The 19,549-nt window shown below is 42.7% G+C and overlaps 1 protein-coding gene and 1 long non-coding RNA gene across 6 annotated transcripts in view; one reads left to right on the forward strand and one right to left on the reverse strand.

Moving 5' to 3' along the window:
• ece2a (endothelin converting enzyme 2a) overlaps positions 1–19,549 on the reverse strand; it is a 216,461-nt gene that overhangs the window by 119,541 nt on the left and 77,371 nt on the right. The window lies entirely within an intron of this gene.
• LOC149982155 (uncharacterized) overlaps positions 16,359–19,549 on the forward strand; it is a 472,901-nt gene continuing 469,710 nt past the window's right edge. The window contains exons 1-2 of the long non-coding RNA XR_016482666.1: positions 16,359–16,483; positions 16,852–16,913. This is a non-coding gene — a long non-coding RNA (uncharacterized LOC149982155). The remainder of the gene's footprint in view (positions 16,484–16,851; positions 16,914–19,549) is intronic.

Genomic DNA, 19,549 nt, shown 5'->3' on the forward strand with positions numbered 1-19,549 from the left:
GTAAACAGAGAGGTAAAACAGAAACAAGCAGGTAGAAAGTAAACCGAGGGTAAACAGAAAGTAAACAGAGGGTAAACAGAGGGGTAAACAGAGGGGTAAACAGAGAGGTAAACAGAGAGGTAAACAGAGAGGTAAACAGAGAGGTAAACAGAGGGGTAAACAGAGAGGTAAACAGAGAGGTAAACAGAGAGGAAAACAGAGGGGTAAACAGAGAGTTAAACAGAGAGGTAAACAGAGGGGTAAACAGAGGGGTAAACAGAGGGTAAACAGAGAGGTAAACAGAGAGGTAAACAGAGAGGTAAAGAGGAATGGGAATGGAAGACCAGGCTGACTGCAGTGAGCTGAACAAAGTCTACCAGCAGTGATTAGTGAACACCAGGGGGTTGGCTGGTCTGCTGCTTTGCTGGCTCTGTAGGCTGTACAGCTACAGCTTCTCTCCTCTGACTGACTGACCCTGCTCAGTAGCCTGTACAGCTACAGCTCCTCTCCTCTGACTGACTGACCCTGCTCTGTAGCCTGTACAGCTACAGCTTCTCTCCTCTGACTGACTGACCCTGCTCTGTAGCCTGTACAGCTACAGCTTCTCTCCTCTGACTGACTGACCCTGCTCTGTAGGCTGTACAGCTACAGCTTCTCTCCTCTGACTGACTGACCCTGCTCTGTAGGCTGTACAGCTACAGCTTCTCTCTTCTGACTGACTGACCCTGCTCTGTAGGCTGTACAGCTACAGCTTCTCTCCTCTGACTGACTGACCCTGCTCTGTAGCCTGTACAGCTACAGCTTCTCTCTTCTGACTGACTGACCCTGCTCTGTAGAAGTTTACATACACTGAATTAGTATTTGGTAGCATTGCCTTACAATTGTTTAGGGGGCAGTATTTTCACATCCTGATTAAAAGAGTGCCCAGAGTAAACTACCTGCTACTCAGGCCCAGAAGCTATGATATGCATATTAGTAGTGGATTTGGATAGAAAACACTCTGAAGTGTCTAAAATTGCTGGAATGATGTCTGTGTGTATAACAGAACTCATATGGCAGGCGAAAACCTGAGAAAAATCCAACCAGGAAGTGGGAAATCTGAGGTTTGTAGTTTTTCAAGAGATTGCCTATCCTATATCCAGTGTAAATAGGGTCAGATTGCACTTCCTAAGGTTTCCACTAGATGTCAACAGTCTTTAGAAAGTTGTTTCAGGCTTCTATTGTAAAAGGGGGAGAGAATAAGACCACTCAGAGTAAGTGGCTCAGCTGAAAGACATGAGTTGTTTATCGCGCGAGCTCCGTTCCCTTTCCTTTCTAATGACAAAGGAATTGTCTGGTTGGAATATTATTGAAGATGTTTGATAAAAACATCCCAAAAATTGATTATATACATTGTTTGACATGTTTCTACGAACTTTATTAGACTTTTTGTCTGGACTTAGTGCCCACGCTTTGTGCATTTGGATTAGTGAACTAAACACGCAAACAAAGAGGAGGTATTTGGACATAAAGATGTACTTTATCGAAACAATGGGATGGGAAGGGTCATGATTATTATAATGTTTGATGATGGGGCGGGTCATGATTATTATAATGTTTGAGGATGAGACGGGTCATGATTATTATAATGTTTGAGGATGAGACGGGTCATGATTATTATAATGTTTGAGGATGAGACGGGTCATGATTATTATAATGTTTGAGGATGAGACGGGTCATGATTATTATGTTTGATGATGGGGCGGGTCATGATTATTATAATGTTTGATGATGTGGCGGGTCATGATTATTATAATGTTTGAGGATGAGACGGGTCATGATTATTATAATGTTTGATGATGGGGCGGGTCATGATTATTATAATGTTTGAGGATGAGACGGGTCATGATTATTATAATGTTTGATGATGGGGCGGGTCATGATTATTATAATGTTTGAGGATGAGACGGGTCATGATTATTATAATGTTTGAGGATGAGACGGGTCATGATTATTATGTTTGATGATGGGGCGGGTCATGATTATTATAATGTTTGATGATGTGGCGGGTCATGATTATTATAATGTTTGAGGATGAGACGGGTCATGATTATTATAATGTTTGAGGATGAGACGGGTCATGATTATTATAATGTTTGATGATGGGACGGGTCATGATTATTATAATGTTTGAGGATGAGACGGGTCATGATTATTATAATGTTTGATGATGGGGCGGGTCATGATTATTATAATGTTTGAGGATGAGACGGGTCATGATTATTATAATGTTTGAGGATGAGACGGGTCATGATTATTATGTTTGATGATGGGGCGGGTCATGATTATTATAATGTTTGATGATGTGGCGGGTCATGATTATTATAATGTTTGAGGATGAGACGGGTCATGATTATTATAATGTTTGAGGATGAGACGGGTCATGATTATTATAATGTTTGATGATGGGGCGGGTCATGATTATTATAATGTTTGATGATGAGACGGGTCATGATTATTATAATGTTTGATGATGGGACGGGTCATGATTATTATAATGTTTGAGGATGAGACGGGTCATGATTATTATAATGTTTGATGAGACGGGTCATGATTATTATAATGTTTGAGGATGAGACGGGTCATGATTATTATAATGTTTGAGGATGAGACGGGTCATGATTATTATAATGTTTGATGATGAGACGGGTCATGATTATTATAATGTTTGATGATGGGGCGGGTCATGATTATTATAATGTTTGATGATGAGACGGGTCATGATTATTATAATGTTTGAGGATGAGACGGGTCATGATTATTATAATGTTTGATGAGACGGGTCATGATTATTATAATGTTTGAGGATGAGACGGGTCATGATTATTATAATGTTTGATGATGGGGCGGGCCATGATTATTATAATGTTTGATGATGAGACGGGTCATGATTATTATAATGTTTGATGATGGGGCGGGTCATGATTATTATAATGTTTGATGATGGGAAGGGTCATGATTATTATAATGTTTGATGATGGGGCGGGTCATGATTATTATAATGTTTGATGGGACGGGTCATGATTATTATAATGTTTGATGATGGGGCGGGTCATGATTATTATAATGTTTGATGATGGGGTGGGTCATGATTATTATAATGTTTGAGGATGTGGCGGGTCATGATTATTATAATGTTTGATGAGACGGGTCATGATTATTATAATGTTTGATGATGGGGCGGGTCATGATTATTATAATGTTTGAGGATGAGACGGGTCATGATTATTATAATGTTTGAGGATGAGACGGGTCATGATTATTATAATGTTTGAGGATGAGACGGGTCATGATTATTATAATGTTTGAGGATGAGGCGGGTCATGATTATTATAATGTTTGATGATGGGGCGGGTCATGATTATTATAATGTTTGATGGGACGGGTCATGATTATTATAATGTTTGAGGATGAGACGGGTCATGATTATTATAATGTTTGAGGATGAGACGGGTCATGATTATTATAATGTTTGATGATGAGACGGGTCATGATTATTATAATGTTTGATGGGACGGGTCATGATTATTATAATGTTTGATGATGGGACGGGTCATGATTATTATAATGTTTGATGATGGGGCGGGTCATGATTATTATAATGTTTGATGATGAGACGGGTCATGATTATTATAATGTTTGATGATGGGGCGGGTCATGATTATTATAATGTTTGATGATGGGACGGGTCATGATTATTATAATGTTTGATGATGAGACGGGTCATGATTATTATAATGTTTGATGATGAGACGGGTCATGATTATTATAATGTTTGATGATGGGGCGGGTCATGATTATTATAATGTTTGAGGATGAGACGGGTCATGATTATTATAATGTTTGATGATGAGACGGGTCATGATTATTATAATGTTTGATGATGAGACGGGTCATGATTATTATAATGTTTGATGATGGGGCGGGTCATGATTATTATAATGTTTGATGATGGGGCGGGTCATGATTATTATAATGTTTGATGATGGGGCGGGTCATGATTATTATAATGTTTGATGATGAGACGGGTCATGATTATTATAATGTTTGATGATGAGGCGGGTCATGATTATTATAATGTTTGATGATGGGGCGGGTCATGATTATTATAATGTTTGATGATGAGACGGGTCAAGATTATTATAATGTTTGATGATGAGACGGGTCATGATTATTATAATGTTTGATGATGAGACGGGTCATGATTATTATAATGTTTGATGATGGGGCGGGTCATGATTATTATAATGTTTGATGTGGCGGGTCATGATTATTATAATGTTTGAGGATGAGACGGGTCATGATTATTATAATGTTTGATGATGAGACGGGCCATGATTATTATAATGTTTGATGTGGCGGGTCATGATTATTATAATGTTTGATGATGAGACGGGTCATGATTATTATAATGTTTGAGGATGAGACGGGTCATGATTATTATAATGTTTGATGATGGGGCGGGTCATGATTATTATAATGTTTGATGATGGGGCGGGTCATGATTATTATAATGTTTGATGATGAGACGGGTCATGATTATTATAATGTTTGATGATGGGGCGGGTCATGATTATTATAATGTTTGATGGGACGGGTCATGATTATTATAATGTTTGAGGATGAGACGGGTCATGATTATTATAATGTTTGAGGATGAGACGGGTCATGATTATTATAATGTTTGAGGATGAGACGGGTCATGATTATTATAATGTTTGATGATGGGGCGGGTCATGATTATTATAATGTTTGAGGATGAGACGGGTCATGATTATTATAATGTTTGATGATGAAACGGGTCATGATTATTATAATGTTTGATGATGGGGCGGGCCATGATTATTATAATGTTTGATGATGAGACGGGTCATGATTATTATAATGTTTGATGATGGGGCGGGTCATGATTATTATAATGTTTGATGATGGGAAGGGTCATGATTATTATAATGTTTGATGATGGGGCGGGTCATGATTATTATAATGTTTGATGGGACGGGTCATGATTATTATAATGTTTGATGATGGGGCGGGTCATGATTATTATAATGTTTGATGATGGGGTGGGTCATGATTATTATAATGTTTGAGGATGTGGCGGGTCATGATTATTATAATGTTTGATGAGACGGGTCATGATTATTATAATGTTTGATGATGGGGCGGGTCATGATTATTATAATGTTTGAGGATGAGACGGGTCATGATTATTATAATGTTTGAGGATGAGACGGGTCATGATTATTATAATGTTTGAGGATGAGACGGGTCATGATTATTATAATGTTTGAGGATGAGACGGGTCATGATTATTATAATGTTTGATGATGGGGCGGGTCATGATTATTATAATGTTTGATGGGACGGGTCATGATTATTATAATGTTTGAGGATGAGACGGGTCATGATTATTATAATGTTTGAGGATGAGACGGGTCATGATTATTATAATGTTTGATGATGAGACGGGTCATGATTATTATAATGTTTGATGGGACGGGTCATGATTATTATAATGTTTGATGATGGGACGGGTCATGATTATTATAATGTTTGATGATGGGGCGGGTCATGATTATTATAATGTTTGATGATGAGACGGGTCATGATTATTATAATGTTTGATGATGGGGCGGGTCATGATTATTATAATGTTTGATGATGGGACGGGTCATGATTATTATAATGTTTGATGATGAGACGGGTCATGATTATTATAATGTTTGATGATGAGACGGGTCATGATTATTATAATGTTTGATGATGGGGCGGGTCATGATTATTATAATGTTTGAGGATGAGACGGGTCATGATTATTATAATGTTTGATGATGAGACGGGTCATGATTATTATAATGTTTGATGATGAGACGGGTCATGATTATTATAATGTTTGATGATGGGGCGGGTCATGATTATTATAATGTTTGATGATGGGGCGGGTCATGATTATTATAATGTTTGATGATGGGGCGGGTCATGATTATTATAATGTTTGATGATGAGACGGGTCATGATTATTATAATGTTTGATGATGAGGCGGGTCATGATTATTATAATGTTTGATGATGGGGCGGGTCATGATTATTATAATGTTTGATGATGAGACGGGTCAAGATTATTATAATGTTTGATGATGAGACGGGTCATGATTATTATAATGTTTGATGATGAGACGGGTCATGATTATTATAATGTTTGATGATGGGGCGGGTCATGATTATTATAATGTTTGATGTGGCGGGTCATGATTATTATAATGTTTGAGGATGAGACGGGTCATGATTATTATAATGTTTGATGATGAGACGGGTCATGATTATTATAATGTTTGATGTGGCGGGTCATGATTATTATAATGTTTGATGATGAGACGGGTCATGATTATTATAATGTTTGAGGATGAGACGGGTCATGATTATTATAATGTTTGATGATGGGGCGGGTCATGATTATTATAATGTTTGATGATGAGACGGGTCATGATTATTATAATGTTTGATGATGGGGCGGGTCATGATTATTATAATGTTTGATGATGGGGCGGGTCATGATTATTATAATGTTTGATGATGGGACGGGTCATGATTATTATAATGTTTGATGATGAGACGGGTCATGATTATTATAATGTTTGATGATGAGACGGGTCATGATTATTATAATGTTTGAGGATGAGACGGGTCATGATTATTATAATGTTTGAGGATGAGACGGGTCATGATTATTATAATGTTTGATGATGGGGCGGGTCGTGATTATTATAATGTTTGATGATGGGACGGGTCATGATTATTATAATGTTTGAGGATGAGACGGGTCATGATTATTATAATGTTTGATGATGGGGCGGGTCATGATTATTATAATGTTTGATGATGGGGCGGGTCATGATTATTATAATGTTTGAGGATGGGGCGGGTCATGATTATTATAATGTTTGATGATGGGGCGGGTCATGATTATTATAATGTTTGATGATGGGGCGGGTCATGATTATTATAATGTTTGAGGATGAGACGGGTCATGATTATTATAATGTTTGATGATGGGGCGGGTCATGATTATTATAATGTTTGATGATGAGACGGGTCATGATTATTATAATGTTTGATGATGGGACAGCTTGTCGTTTGAGTGACAGATGAAGGGGGATGTACTTGGTAGGCAAGAAGAAATGAAGGGGGATGTACTTGGTAGGCAGAGAGAAATTAAGGGGGATGTACTAGGTAGGCAGAGAGAAATTAAGGGGGATGTACTTGGTAGGCAGAGAGGAATGAAGGGGGATGTACTTGGTAGGCAGAGAGAAATGAAGGGGGCTGTACTAGGTAGGCAGAGAGAAATGAAGGGGGTGTACTTGGTAGGCAGAGAGAAATGAGAAAGGGTGAGAGGAAAGTCAGAGAGAGAGCAAGGAAAAGTGTGTGTGTCTGTGTGTGTGTCTGTCTCTGTGTGTCCGTCTGTGTGTCCGTCTGTGTGTCCGTCTGTCTGTCTGTCTGTCTGTCTGTCTGTCTGTGTGTGTGTGTGTGTGTGTGTGTGTGTGTGTGTGTGTGTGTGTGTGTGTCTGTGCGTGTGTGTGTGGAGCACTCCAGAGTAAGAAAGCTAAATGAACCATGTCATTCTAGTTATATAACATGTCCCAGTGACGATCAGGGGCCCTAACCAGTGACATCAGACAGTGTGTGTGTGTGCTTCTTCCTCGACATTGCTTGCTCTCTGGGGTTTTAGGCTGGGGATCTGTAAAGCTCTCTGGGGTTTTAGGCTGGGGATCTGTAAAGCTCTCTGGGGTTTTAGGCTGGGGATCTGTAAAGCTCTCTGGGGTTTTAGGCTGGGGATCTGTAAAGCTCTCTGGGGTTTTAGGCTGGGGATCTGTAAAGCTCTCTGGGGTTTTAGGCTGAGGGTCTGTAAAGCTCTCTGGGGTTTTAGGCTGGGGATCTGTAAAGCTCTCTGGGGTTTTAGGCTGAGGATCTGTAAAGCTCTCTGGGGTTTTAGGCTGGGGATCTGTAAAGCTCTCTGGGGTTTAGGCTGGGGATCTGTAAAACTCTCTGGGGTTTAAGGCTGGGGATCTGTAAAGCTCTCTGGGGTTTTAGGCTGGGGATCTGTAAAGCACTTTGTGACAACTGCTGATGTAGAAAGGGCTTTATAAAAATGGATTGATTGATAGCATTTTTTAAAGTCTGAATGAGGTCTCTATAGAGTCCAGTGTGAAGTACATTCGAGGCTTCGGTCTTGTAGCTCAAAGCATGGCGATTGCAATGCCAGATTAGTGGGTTGCATTATGGGAAGAGCCTGTATGTAAAATGTTACATAACTACGTTGCTTTGGATGAGAGCGTCAGCTAAATGTCACATTTAAAAGAGTCTGAGTTGGTGTCTTGATGCTGTCAGTTTGATATGACTGACCCATACACTGCATTCATAAAGTATTCAGACCCCTTGACTTTTTCCACATTTTCTTACGTTACAGCCTTATTCCCCCCCCTCGTAAATCTACACACAATACCCCACAATGACAAAGCAAAAGCAGGTTTTTAGACATTTTTGCTAATTTATAAAAATACAAATATCACATTTACATAAGACTCTTTACTCAGTACTGTGTTGAAGCACCTTTAGCAGTGATTACAGCCTCAAGACTTCTTGGGTTTGACGCTACAAGCTTGACACACCTGTATTTGGGGAGTTTCTCCCATTCTTCTCTGTAGATCCTGTAAAGCTCTGTTAGGTTGGATGGGGAGCATCGCTGCACAGCTATTTTCAGCTCTCTCCAGAGATGTTCGATCAGGTTCAAGTCCGGGCTCTGGCTGGGTCACTCAAGGACATTGAGACTTGTCCCAAAGACACTCCTGCGTTGTCTTGGCTGTGAGCTTAGGGTCGTTGTCCTGTTGGAAGGAGAACCTTTGCCCCAGTCTGAGGTCATGAGCGCTCTGGAGCAGGTTTTCATCAAGGATCTCTCTGTACTTTGCTCCGTTCATCTTTCCCTCGATCCTGACTAGTCTCCCAGTCCTGCTGCTGAAAAACATCCCCACAGCATGATGCTGCCACCACCATGCTTCACCGTAGTGATGGTGCCAGGTTTCCTCCAGACATGACGCTTGGCATTCAGGCCAAAGTGTTCAATCTTGGTTTCATCAGAACAGAGAACCTTGTTTCTCATGGTCTGAGAGTCCTTTAGGTGCCTTTTGGCAAAACTCGGGCGGGCTGTCATGTACCTGAGGACTTACTGAGGAGTGGCTTCCGTCTGGCCACTACCATAAAGGACTGATTGGTGGGCTATTGTAAAAATGGTTGTCCCATCTCCACAGATGAACTCTGGAGCTCTGTCAAAGTGACCATCGGGTTCTTGGTTAACTCCGTGACCAAGGCCCTTCTCCCCCGATTGCTCAGTCTGGCCGGGCTGCCAGCTCTAGGAAGAGTCTTGGTGGTTCCAAACTGCTTTCATTTAAGAACGGAGGCCATCATTGTGTTCTTGGGGACCATCAATGCTGTACCCTTCCCCAGATCTGTGCCTTGACACAATCCTGTCTCCAATCAATTACATTTACCACAGGTCAAGTTGTACAAATATATCAAGGATGATCAATGGAAATAGGATGAACCTGAGCTCAATTTCAAGTCTCATAGCAAAGGGTTTGAATATTTAAATAATGCATTTCTGCTTCATGCATACATTTTAAGCTTGGGTGGGCCCCGGGAATCGAACCCACAACCCTTGGGGTTTCATTTTGGTACAGTGACAACCTGGAGGGATGACTTAACCATATTGCTTTACTGCTTTCTAATTCTGACAGCTCAATTTGACGGATGTATGGGCTGTCTGTCCATCCGTTCACCTGCCCTTAGGGCTCTGTGATCTCTTTATGCCCTGGTTTGGTGCTCCTTAGGGTGGGTAAGGACTCATCTAGGCCCCCCTCCTCAGGTCCCAATGCTCCACAACACATACCACACATTGTTTCCAAAGGGTTTTTCCTGCTGACGCTGTGTGTGTGTGTGTGTGTGTGTGTGTGTGTGTGTGTGTGTGTGTGTGTGTGTGTTTTCAATGACAGGAACAGGAGCGGAGGAAGGGGTGTCACATGACAGCTCATTCCTGGGGGTTGTCACAACGATTGAAGTCGTCAAGGACATTGCTCCCGTTCTGTCTCTGGCACCCACCCGACCCCTGACCTTTACACACACACACACACACACACGCACACACACACACTGCTGCCATGGCAACAAGTGCAAGTTTTTGGCATCCAGGACATGCAAGCAGAGCGAGCACAGCAGGGGTGTGTGTGTGGGTGGTCCACAAAGGGCATAGGCACACAGGGGTATCCAAGCGTGTGTGTGTTGCGTGTCCATCCAGTCTTTACGGACCTTGTGTAATAGACTTTCCTCCAGCTGGGAGTGTCTGTGTGTGAATCTCCTGATCTCCTGCTCATCCTAATGGGATGAACCAAGGAACCAGACTACAGCATTACAGATGGACCTGTCACATTGCCTCTACCTCTCTCTGTGTGTGTGTGTGTGTGTGTGTGTGTGTGTGTGTGTGTGTTTGGGTGTGTGTTTGGGTGTGTGTTTGGGTGTGTGTTTGGGTGTGTGTGTGTGTGTGTGTGTGTGTGAGATGGAAAAGATGAGCCCCTGTCTTATGTGGTTGTGTGAATGTAGAATGGACACACCCTGGAAGGTGCACCAGCGGTAGGATGATTTTGTGTGTGTGTGTGTGTGAATACATGCACTAGGGGAAAGGTTTGCCAGTGTTGAGGGGGTACTGCTCAGTGCTAGTTGGCCAAACATGGAGGTGGTTCCCTCAGTGTTGAGGGAGTACTGCTCAGTGCTAGTTAGCCAACCATGGAGGTGGTTTCCTCAGTGTTGAGGGAGTACTGCTCAGTGCTAGTTGGCCAACCATGGAGGTGGTTCCATCAGTGTTGAGGGAGTACTGCTCAGTGCCAGTTGGCCAACCATGGAGGTGGTTCCCTCAGTGTTGAGGGAGTACTGCTCAGTGCTAGTTGGCCAACCATGGAGGTGGTTCCCTCAGTGTTGAGGGAGTACTGCTCAGTGCTAGTTGGCCAACCATGGAGGTGGTTCCCTCAGTGTTGAGGGAGTACTGCTCAGTGCTAGTTGGCCAACCATGGAGGTGGTTCCCTCAGTGTTGAGGGAGTACTGCTCAGTGCTAGTTGGCCAACCATGGAGGTGGTTCCCTCAGTGTTGAGGGAGTACTGCTCAGTGCTAGTTGGCCAACCATGGAGGTGGTTCCCTCAGTGTTGAGGGAGTACTGCTCAGTGCTAGTTGGCCAACCATGGAGGTGGTTCCCTCAGTGTTGAAGGAGTACTGCTCAGTGCTAGTTGGCCAACCATGGAGGTGGTTCCCTCAGTGTTGAGGGAGTACTGCTCAAGTGCTAGTTGGCCAACCATGGAGGTGGTTCCATCAGTGTTGAGGGACTACTGCTCAGTGCTAGTTGGCCAAACATGGAGGTGGTTCCCTCAGTGTTGAGGGAGTACTGCTCAGTGCTAGTTGGCCAAACATGGAGGTGGTTCCCTCAGTGTTGAGGAAGTACTGCTCAGTGCTAGTTGGCCAAACATGGAGGTGGTTCCCTCAGTGTTGAGGGAGTACTGCTCAGTGCTAGTTGGCCAACCATGGAGGTGGTTCCCTCAGTGTTGAGGGAGTACTGCTCAGTGCTAGTTGGCCAACCATGGAGGTGGTTCCCTCAGTGTTGAGGAAGTACTGCTCAGCGCTAGTTGGCCAAACATGGAGGTGGTTCCCTCAGTGTTGAGGGAGTACTGCTCAGTGCTAGTTGGCCAAACATGGAGGTGGTTCTCTCAGTGTTGAGGGACTACTGCTCAGTGCTAGTTGGCCAAACATGGAGGTGGTTCCCTCAGTGTTGAGGGAGTACTGCTCAGTGCTAGTTGGCCAAACATAGAGGTGGTTCCCTCAGTGTTGAGGGAGTACTGCTCAGTGCTAGTTGGCTAAACATGGAGGTGGTTCCCTCAGTGTTGAGGGAGTACTGCTCAGTGCTAGTTGGCTAAACATGGAGGTGGTTCGCTCAGTGTTGAGGGAGTACTGCTCAGTGCTAGTTGGCCAACCATGGAGGTGGTTCCATCAGTGTTGAGGGAGTACTGCTCAGTGCTAGTTGGCCAAACATAGAGGTGGTTCCCTCAGTGTTGTTTGATACCATGAAGGAATCCCGTCTCGTCTCATGACTGGCGGTGTGAAATACCGGGCTACTGGAGAACCCCTTTCGTCTGATATGTGACTACCAGTGGATTTCACCACCTACTGTAACTAAACCAGTGGTGTGTGACTACCAGTGGATTTCACCACCTACTGTAACTAAACCAGTGGTGTGTGACTACCAGACAAGGTCAATTACATTTTCAAATCAGTGACTTAAAACACCTTGAGTTCAAATAAAATGATCTCTTTCTATTCTTGAATTAGAATGTCAAGAATTATTGCCATGTGAATTGCGAGCGATTGACCAGTTCATCTCATAAGGAATACCATGTTGTCTAAATAAAGAGATTGTCACATGTAAATAACATAGACTTATAGACTTATAGTTCATATTTTACATGCAAAATACCTGCTGTTAACTTTTAAATGATTGGAATGAATTATCCAAAGCCAGTATAAAGATTTTCATAGACTTGATATGAACTAGTGTGATGTCACCATAGAGATGGAATCTAGATTTAGGCAATAAGGCCAGAGGAGGTGTGGTACAGTCAGTGTGTGTAAACATCCAACTTTAACTGTATATGGCCAATATACCACAGCTAAGGGCTGTTCTTATGAATGATGCAACGTGGAGTGCCTGGATACAGCCCTTAGCCGTGGTATATTGGCCATATACCACAATCCCCCGAGGTGCCTTACTGCTATTATAAACTGGTTACCAACGTAGTTAGAGCAGTAAAAATAAATGTTTTGTCAAACCCCTGGTATACGGTCTGATATACAACGGCTGTCAGCCAATCAGCATTCCGGGCTCGAACCACCCAGTTTATAATAATCAATAGAGTATATTTCTATGGATGTGAAAACAGTGCAGATTGTTCTGTCTCAGTATTCAGGATGCATACCTATCCATGGGATGTTTCAGGGCTGGTGTGTCTCAGTATTCAGGATGTATACCTGTCCATAGGATGTTTCAGGGCTGGTGTGTCTCAGTATTCAGGATGCATACCTGTCCATAGGATGTTTCAGGGCTGGTGTGTCTCAGTATTCAGGATGTATACCTATCCATGGGATGTTTCAGGGCTGGTGTGTCTCAGTATTCAGGATGCATACCTGTCCATAGGATGTTTCAGGGCTGGTGTGTCTCTGTATTCAAGATGCATACCTATCCATAGGATGTTTCAGTGCTGGTGTGTCTCAGTATTCAGGATGTATACCTGTCCATAGGATGTTTCAGTGCTGGTGTGTCTCAGTATTCAGGATGCATACCTGTCCATAGGATATTTCAGGGCTGGTGTGTCTCAGTATTCAGGATGTATACCTGTCCATAGGATGTTTCAGGGCTGGTGTGTCTCAGTATTCAGGATGCATACCTGTCCATAGGATGTTTCAGGGCTGGTGTGTCTCAGTATTCAGGATGTATACCTATCCATGGGATGTTTCAGGGCTGGTGTGTCTCAGTATTCAGGATGCATACCTGTCCATAGGATGTTTCAGGGCTGGTGTGTCTCAGTATTCAGGATGCATACCTGTCCATAGGATGTTTCAGTGCTGGTGTGTCTCAGTAAATAATGAATAGGTATGATCAGGTGCTGAAGGCAAAGCCTTAAGATACTGTAGCTTGGCCAATCTAACAGTATTCTGCTGTCATGGCGATAAAGGTCAACAAGACCAAAACAACAACAGGGAAATGTGTGCGCCAAAACATGCCACCAGCTTTGAGTAAAGTATTCAGACCCCTTGAGTTTTTCCACATTTTGTTACGTTACAGCCTTATTCTAAAAAGGATTAAATACATGTTTTTCCTCATCAATATACACACAATACCCCATTGGGGCTCCCGAGTGGCGCAGCGGTCTCAGGCAATGCATCTCAGCTTGCCGTGCGGTACCAGATAGAACCGTCTATAACTTGAGTGGCTGGAGTCTTTCACAATTTTTAGGGCCTTCCTTTGACACCGCCTGGTATAGAGGTCCTGGATGGCTTGAAGCTTGGCCCCAGTGATGTACTGGGCCATACGCACTACCCGCTGTAGTGCCTTGCAGTCGAAGGCCGAGCAGTTGCCATACCAGGCAGTGATGCAACCAGTCAGGATGCTCTCGATGGTGCAGCTGTAAAACTTTTTGAGGAGCTGAGGACCCATGTCAAATATTTTCAGTCTTCTGAGGGGGAATAGGCTTTGTCGTACACTCTTCACGACTGTCTTGGTGTGCTTGGACCATGTTAGTTTGTTGGTGATGTGGACACCAAGGAACTTAAATCTCTCAACCTGCTCCACTACAGCCCCGTCGATGAGAATGGGTGCGTGCTCGGTCCTCCTTTTCCTGTAGTCCACAATCATCTCCTTAGTCTTGATCACGTTGAGGGAGAGGTTGTTGTCCTGGCATCACACTGCCAGGTCTCTGACCTCCTCCCTATATGCTGTCTCATCTTGTCGGTGATCAGGCCTACCACTGTTGCGTCATCAGCAAACTTGATGATGGTGTTGGAGTCTTGCCTGGCCGTGCAGTCATGAGTGAAAAGGTAGCACAGGAGGGGACTGAGCATGCACCCCTGAGGGGCCCCCGTGTTAAGGATCAGCGTGGTGGATGTATTGTTACCCTTACCACCTGGGGGCAGCCAGTCAGGAAGTCCAGGATCCAGTTGCAGAGGGAGGTGTTTAGTCCTTAGCTTAGTGATGAGCTTTGAGGGCACTATGGTGTTGAACACTGATCTGTAGTCAATGAATAGTATTTTCACATAGGTGTTCCTTTTTACCATGTGTGAAAGAGCAGTGTGGAGTGTAATAGAGATTACATCATCTGTGGATCTGTTGGTGCGGTATGCAAATTGGTGTGGGTCTAGTGTTTCTCGGATGATGGTGTTGATGTGAGCCATTCAAAGCATTTCATGGCTACAGACGTGAGTGCTACGGGTCGGTAGTCTTTTTAGTCAGGTTACCTTAGTGCTCTTGGGCACAGGAACTATGGTGGCCTGCTTGAAACAGACTCAGACAGGGAGAGGTTGAAAATGTCAAAGAAGACACTTGCCAGTTGGTCAGCGCATGCTCGCAGTACACATCCTGGTAAAACATCTGGCCCTGAGACCAGTGAATGTTGACCTGTTTATTGAGAGCGTGGTCACACAGTAGTCCGGAACAGCTGATGCTCTCACTCTCATGCATGTTACTTGCTTTGAAAAGCATAGAAGTTATTTAGCTCGTCTGGTAGGCTCGTGTCACTGGGCAGCTCTCGGCTGTGCTTCCCTTTGTAGTCTGTAATAGTTTGCAGGCCCTGCCACATCCGACGAGTGTCGGAGACGGTGTAGTATGATTCAATCTTAGCTCTGTATTGACACTTTGCCTGTTTGATGGTTCGTCGGAGGGCATAGCGGGATTTCTTATAAGCTTCCGGGTTAGAGTCCCACACCTTGAAAGCAGCAGCTCTACCTTTTAGCTCTGTGCGAATGTTGCCTGTAATCAATGGCTTCTGGTTGGGGTATGTACGTACAGTCACTGTGGGGCCGACGTCCTTGATGCGCTTATTTTTTTATTTTACCTTTATTTAACTAGGCAAGTCAGTTAACCTGTTAGAGCTCTAGGGGCGCTATTTCATTTTTGGATAAAAAACGTTCCCGTTTTAAGCGCGATATTTTGTCACGAAAAGATGCTCGACTATGCATATTCTTGACAGTTTTGGAAAGAAAACACTCTGAAGTTTCAGAATCTGCAAAGATTTTGTCTGTAAGTGCCCCAGAACTCATTCTACAGGCGAAACCAAGATGATGCATCACCCAGGAATTAGCAGAATTTCTGAAGCTCTGTTTTCCATTCTCTCCTTATATGGCTGTGATTGCGCAACGAATGAGCCTACACTTTCTGTCGTTCGCCCAAGGTCTTAGCAGCATTGTGACGTATTTGTAGGCATATATATCATTGGAAGATTGACCATAAGAGACTACATTTTCCAAGTGTCCGCCTGGTGTCCTGCGTCGAATTCGGTGCGCAATTGCCAGCTGCTTCTACTTTACCATTTGATTCAGGGGAGAAAGCATGTGTCCAAGAACGATGTATCAATTAAGAGATATGTGAAAAACACCTTGATGATTGATTCTAAACAACGTTTGCCATGTTTTCAGTCGATATTATGGAGTTAATTTGGAGAAAAGTTCGCGTTTTGAGGACTGAATTTTCAGATTTTTTTTAGTAGCCAAATGTGATGTATAAAACGGAGCTATTTCTAATACACAAGGAATCTTTTTGGAAAAACTGAGCATCTGCTATCTAACTGAGAGTATCCTCATTGAAAACATCAGAAGTTCTTCAAAGGTAAATGACTTTATTTGAAGGCTTTTATGTTTTTGTTAATGTTGCGTGCTGGATGCTAACGCTAATGCTAACGCTAAATGCTAACGCGAAATGCTAACGCTAGCTAGCTACTTTTACACAAATGATTGTTTTCCTATGGTTGAGAAGCATATTTTGAAAATCTGAGATGACAGTGTTGTTTACAAAAGGCTAAGCTTGAGAGATGGCATATTTATTTAATTTCATTTGCGATTTTCATAAATAGTTAACGTTGTGTTATGCTAATGAGCTTGCTGATAGATTTACACAATCCTGGATACAGGGGTTTTTTCATAGCTAAACGTGACGCAGAAAACGGAGCGATTTGTCCTAAACAAATAATCTTTCAGGAAAAACTGAACATTTGCTATCTGAGAGTCTCCTCATTGAAAACATCTGAAGTTCTTCAAAGGTAAATGATTTTATTTGAATGCTTTTCTGTTTTTTTGTGTAAATGTTGCCAGCTGAATGCTAATGCTAAATGCTACGTTAGCATACAATACTGTTACACAAATGCTTGTTTTGCAATGGTTGAGAAGCATATTTTGAAAATCTGAGATGACAGTGTTGTTAACAAAAGGCTAAGCTTGAGAGCTAGCATATTTATTTCATTTCATTTGCGATTTTCATGAATAGTTAACGTTGCGTTATGGTAATGAGCTTGAGTCTGTATTCACGATCCCGGATCCGGGATGGGGAGATCAGAAAGGTTAAGAACAAATTCTTATTTTCAATGACGGCCTAGGAACAGTGGGATAACTGCCTGTTCAGGGGCAGAGCGACAGATTTGTACATTGTCAGCTCGGGGATTTGAACTTGCAACCTTTCGGTTACTAGTCCAATGCTCAAACCACTAGGGTACCCTGCCAAGCCAGTGACTGATGTGGTGTACTCCTCAATACCATCAGAAGAATCCTGGAACATATTCCAGTTTGTGATAGCAAAACAGTCCTGTAGTTTAGCATCTGCTTCATCTGACCACTTTTTGATAGATAGAGTCACTGGTGCTTCCTGCTTTAATTTGTGCTTGTAAGCAGGAATCAGGAGGATATAACTATGGTCAAATTTGCCAAATGGAGGGTGAGGGAGAGATTTGTACACGTCTCATTGTGTAGGGTAAAGGTTGTCTAGAATTGTTTTCCCTCTGGTTGCAAATTTAACATACTGATAGAAATGAGGTAAAACTGATTTAAGTTTCCCTGCAATAAAGTCCCCAGCCACTAGGAGTGCCGCCTCTGGATAAGCATTTTCCTGTTTGCTTATGGTGGTATACAGCCCATTGAGTGGTATACTCTCTAGGTAGATAGTGTGGTCTACAGCTTATCATGAGATACCCTACCTCAGGCGAGGAAAACCTTGAGAAGTCCTTAGATATATCTTGCACCAGCTGCTGTTTACATAAATGTATAGGCCCCGACCCGTGTCTTACCAGAGGCTGCTGTTCTGTCCTGCCGATAGAGTGTATAACCCGCCAGCTGTATGTTCTTAATGTCGTCGTTCAGCCACGACTCAGTGAAACATAAGATATTACAGTTTTTAATGTCCCGTTGGTGGGATATAGGTGCTTTCAGTTTGTCCCATTTATTTTCCAGCGATTGAATGTTAGCTAGCAGGACGGAAGGTAAAGGCAGATTAGCCACTCGTCGCCTGATCCTCACAAGGCACCCTGATCTTTTCTCACGAAATCTCTGTTTCCTTCTCCAGCGAATCACGGGGATCTGGGCCTGGTCGGGTGTCATAGTATATCCCTCTCGTCCGACTCATTGAAGAAAAACTATTAGTCTAATCTGAGTTGAGTAATCGCAGTTTTGATGTCCAGAAGCAGCAACATGATGTCCAAAACAATGTAAAAACACAAACAAAATAGCATGGTTGGTTAAGAGCCGATAAGAAGGCAGCCATCCCCTTCGGTGCCATCATGTTACTACAGACACCCTGGTTCGATTCCAGGCTGTATCACAACTGGCCGTGATTGGGAGTCCCATAGGGCGGCGCACTATTGGCCCAGCATCATCCGGATTTGTCAGTTGTAGGCCGTCATTTGAAATAAGAATTTATTCTTAACTGACTTTCCTAGTTAAACTAAGATTAAATAAAAACATCAGAATAATAATAATGACAAAACAAAAACAGGTTTTTCAAAATAAACTGAAATGTAAAGAAAAAACTGAAATACCTTATTTACAAAAAGTATTCAGACCCTTTGCTATGAGACTTGAAATTGAGCTCAGGTGTATCTTGTTTCCATTGATCATCCTTGAGATCTTTCTACATCTTGAAATTCAATTGATTGGACATTGCACACACCTGTCTATATAAGATCCCACAGTTGAAAGTGCATGTCAGAGCAAAAACCAACACGAGGTCGAAGGAATTGTCTGTAGAGCTCCAAGACAGGATTGTGTCGTGACACAGATCTGGGGAAGGATACCAAAACATTTCCTTGAGTGGCCCAGCCAGAGCTCCAACATCTTTGGAGGGACCTAAAAATAACTGTGCAGCAATGCCCCCCATCCAAACTGACAGAGCTTGAAAGGATCTGCAGAGAAGAATGGGAGAAACACCCAAATACAGGTGTAGCGTGGACCCCAGGAATACAGCTCATTGAGTGCAGTTTTAGTGCCAGCATCGGTCTGTGGTGGTATGTAGACAGCTACGAAAAATACAGATGAAAACTCTCTAGGTAGATAGTGTGGTCTACAGCTTATCATGAAATACTCTACCTTAGACGAGCAAAACCTCAAGACTTACTTAGATATTGTGCACCAGCTGTTGTTTACAAATACAGGTGTGCCAAGCTTGTAGCGTGGAAGAGAAGCTCCAGTGTTGACAGCAGCTAATGGGAATCCCTAATAAATACAAATACTAGTTTGAAGGCCAAACTGTTCGGCTGCTACAGACAATTTTGTGAGAAGACAGACATCGCTCTAACTCTGTCACCTTTCAACTCTGTCACCTTTCAACTCTGTCACCTTTCAACTCTGTCACCTTTTAACTCTGTCACCTTTTAACTCTGTCACCTTTCAACTCTGTCACCTTTCAACTCTG

The sequence above is a fragment of the Oncorhynchus mykiss genome, chromosome 8 (genome assembly GCF_057628025.1).
Source record: "Oncorhynchus mykiss isolate SJ-2025 chromosome 8, ASM5762802v1, whole genome shotgun sequence".
NCBI classification, from domain to species: Eukaryota; Metazoa; Chordata; class Actinopteri; order Salmoniformes; family Salmonidae; genus Oncorhynchus; species Oncorhynchus mykiss.